The following is a 4,415-nucleotide window of genomic DNA, read 5'->3' on the forward strand; positions in this document are numbered from 1 at the left end:
CCCCCCCTTTTTAAAATTTTTTATGGCTTAACCGTAATGGCGCTAGCTTTAATTCAAGTGGCGCAATTGAGCTCATAACCAGATGTATCAAGTGGCACAAATACCGTTAGCAAAATGCGTTATTGGGGATTCCGTTCACTTGCCCCCCCCCCCCATGTTTTTTAGGATTTCTAAAAAACGATAATGGCGCAAGAGTTACTATCGGTGCCGCATATGAGCGCATAACGAGCGCATTCATTTCAAAATAATACGACTATAAAATCTCTCAGTGGGTGGGGGGGCCAAGTTAACGGACCCATACTACTACTACATCTCAGAAAGTAAAAAATATAGCTTTTAATATAGATCATCATGTGTGAATTAAAAAGCCCATTTAATTTCCAACTTATCTTATAAAATATGCATAAAGGAATTTTCGGGTATATCTACTTATATGTGTGTCTACGTATTGTAAAGAAAACGCGACAAACTGTATCACCTTATATACCCTGTAACTGTAATCATGATACGTAAGTTATAAGTTGTGCCAACTGTAAACGTACTCGCTAATGACCACAAAGTTCATGCGACTGTAAATAAATAAAAAAAAATTCATTCTACTAAAAGAAGGTGCATGTGGAAGTATTGGAAATTAGATTACTTTGACTATTCAATTCATCTAACATTTGTCACATTTCAACCAGTGAAATGTCTCGATTTCAAATTGCTGCGCCAATGGGAACGAATTATAGTGATAATTGCACGTGTGGTATTTCAGCGACAATTCAACTCATGTATAAAAAATCACATAAGCCGCAGTGTAATTGTCACTTTGACAGCGGCAAAAGTTACCTGCAACTTTTCCAGCGACAAATGCACTAGTGGTTTTTTCACTTATTCATTTTCGAACCAATAATCGCATTATCCTTTCCCATATGACTAGTTTGACGTCTGTCAATAATTGATTAGTTTGGTGAATTTCTTGTTCGTTAAATTGTCCTGCCGAATTACACTCGAGGTTTGTATTTAAACCGAATAAATTTGGGTTGTGGCAATTCAAATCTGTTTCCTTTTAGCAATTGGACTCGAAAAACTGTCAACCTAAAAATGCTCCACCTGCGGTGTCGCATTTTTATTAGTTGACAGTTTTTCTCGTCTAATTGCTAGGCAACAGATTTTCATTACCTAAACAACCCAAATTTACTCGGTAAAATACAAACCTCTTGTGCAATTATAAGTGATAATTTCACGTGTGGTATTTCAGCGACAATTCAATGCGATTATTCAATGACATTTGTCAAACTTCCACCAGTGAAATGACGCGAAATTTTGTCGTATTAACCGGAACATTCTTCTTAGTTTGTTAATCAATTTCGACAACCGACTTATCACCACATCTTTTAATTTAATCACTCATAACGAATTAGCTTGGAGCACAAAAGTTCGAATAGAATCAATAGCAAAATGAAAAGCAACTTCCATAATTTATTTTGACGTTTATTGTTGTCATGGAAATACATTCGCGTGGGTAATTATGCTTAATTTTTCTTTTGATTCATTGAATAGTCCTCCGAATACCATTCGTAGTCGAAGTATTTGTAGATTATTTTTGAGCTGCTGCTCCACTCATGCTAGTTACGCTTTTTAATACCACTCGCGCAAGCGCTCGTGGTATTAATCAGCGTAACTAGCATTCGTGACAGCACCTCAAAAATATTCGACAATACTTCGACTACTTATGGTATTATATATGAATATACATTTATATGGCTATTTAGGGTTGTTCCTTTTGCTGGCGGTGGAAGGTGGAGGTGGAAAAGAGTTGTAAGGAGTAAGTTTAGGAGAAGCAAAGGGAAAATTAGACAGTAAGCAAAACCACCAAAAGTAAAGAATATAGTCTAAGCGGTACATATTAAAAATCGAAAAAATCTGACGAACTAATGCAGAAAGCAAGCCACTTGCCATAAACGATGTGTATGTCCAATAGATCGATTTGACCCGCAGCACTCCCTTCCCCCACCTTGTGGAACCAATATGGCGGCCATTTAGGAAAAAAACTGTCACTGACTAAATATATATATTTATATTTCAAGAATGGCATGCGGGTGATCGTTTAAGGATAATTTGAGGTCGCTGATTTCAAATCTTCGACAAAAAAATCAAAATTCAAGAAATTACACTCTGATTAGTCATTTAAATATTATAAAAATACTTCTTCCAGTTAATATATTTTTTTTTGTTTTAATGTCGATATAAATCATAAAATAATTGTTGGATAAATAATTAGAATTTTGATTTTGTAAAAAAATAAAACTAATAAAAAGTAAAACCATCTTTAGTTTAAAAATTCGTAGAGGGCGGAGGGGAGATATGAAAAAATTTTCCGTTATGCGCGATTTGCGAGACGAAGCCGAGCTATGGATCTTTACAAATCAGAGCGAGCGGAGCCGAGCGTATGTCTCATCAAACCCAAAAAGTGTTACCAAAATTTAAAAATCTTATGTGCAATTATGGGCAGACCTGGATTCAACAAGTTGAATGGAAATTTTCAAAAAAATGTCACTTTGAATAGATGATGTTTCCAAAAAATAAAAATATTACTGACAAACAGGAAATTAAACTCAAAGTGCCACATGTTAAAATTGAAAATCGATATCATCTTTGTAGTGACCACTCCGTCATCGCCACTATCGAAGTGCCGTGAGAGAGGCATCCATATATTTCACAGCTCTTTGAATGAATTAATTAGTCATATTAGATCGTAATTACTATGTAGTTTTTGCTTAAGTACAGCATCCCAGTGCCATGTAATTGGAATACTTGCATTCTGTATGGTATCTGGCCAAACAAATAAACTCAAAAAAATTGTCAAGTCAGCTCACTATCATTTGTCTATTTCTTTTTCCCGAAAAGTAAAACCAATAATGCATGAATACACTATTGGAGACACTGCACTAATTAGACACGTAATGATAAAGGATTTAGGCATTTTATTTGATAGTATGTTAACTTTCACGCATCACATACATGATATGGTGAAGAGATCCTGACAAACGCTGGGATTCATTAGTAGATCTAGTACGGATTTCATTAAATTGTCAACAATAAAGGCACTATATACGTCCTTAGTGAGGTCTAAACTGGAATACGGGTCTGTAATATGGAATAGCGGCTATCAAAAATATATAGATGAAATTGAACAAGTACAAAGGCGTTTTGTAAAATATTTAATGTTTCGGTGTAATGGGCGTTACCCAGATCAAGGATATCCCCAAGAAATTATGTTACAAAGGCTCGACTTATTACCACTTGCAATTCGGAGAAAGCGTATAGGCATCACTTTTTTGTATAAATTAATACAAAACGAAACGGACTGCAGTGAGCTGTTACAGTGTTTAAGTTTTTCCGTACCTAGACTGTCGTCAAGGCATGTTTTTACATTTTACATACCGTTGGCGAAAACCAATATTTTAGAGAAATCTCCGATATACACCATGTGTAAAGACTACAATTTCATTTCGAATACAAGTGATATTTTTTGTATGAAACTTAAATCTATTATTCAGTTAATTACAAATTAAAGGTCGTATATTTTTTATATTGTAAATCACAGGTTATGATATCTACTTACTCTATATGTGTTCATTTTGATTTAAATTATTTAAGTATTTTTTTTTGTGTAAATTATATTATTAAGTTATCACTCTCTACTTGAATTTAATTTAATTTTGTCCTGTTATTGGATTTATTCTGTTTGGGCAATAAAGCATTATTATTATTATTATTATTATTATTTTCTTACCGTACCAAAACTGAAACTGAGAAATTGTCTTTGTTGAACAGTAAACAGTGCGAGGCGAAGCCGAGCTAAGCACCGCTACCAATCAGAGCGAGGCGTGGTTTGCCGTCGGAGCCGAGCGTATGTCTCATCAAAACCAAAAATTGTTATCAAAATTAAAAAATCCTATGTAAAATTATATGCAGATCTGGATTCAACAAGTTGAATGGAAATGTTCACAAAAAACTCACTTTGTATAGATGATGTTTCCAAAAAACAAAAATATTACTCACAAATTCAAGTCAGTCTGCTCAATATCAGTCAAACATCAAAACCAAACAGTGTTTTCAAAATTAAACAAGACGTATAAATTGTGCACAACTCTTGTGCAGATAAAGCGCATTTTTTTTCAACGAAATAGCTTTTGTTTTGAGATCACCAATGGATATATTTCTTTGCAGACGTCTCAATCGCCCTTTGTGAGTACCCTCTTCCGACAATCCGTTCTTGAGGGAATATACCCGATCACGATAGGAGGTCGAGGAGGAGGGCTATGGTTGGTAGAAATCAGGGTAGAAATTAATTCCTTTCGTTGAGACCTTATTAGAGTACCATGAAGGATAAAACTAATTAAAGCTTAAATTTATTACATTTTGTT

The sequence above is a fragment of the Photinus pyralis genome, unplaced genomic scaffold (genome assembly GCF_008802855.1).
Source record: "Photinus pyralis isolate 1611_PpyrPB1 unplaced genomic scaffold, Ppyr1.3 Ppyr1.4_LG7, whole genome shotgun sequence".
Lineage (NCBI taxonomy): Eukaryota > Metazoa > Arthropoda > Insecta > Coleoptera > Lampyridae > Photinus > Photinus pyralis.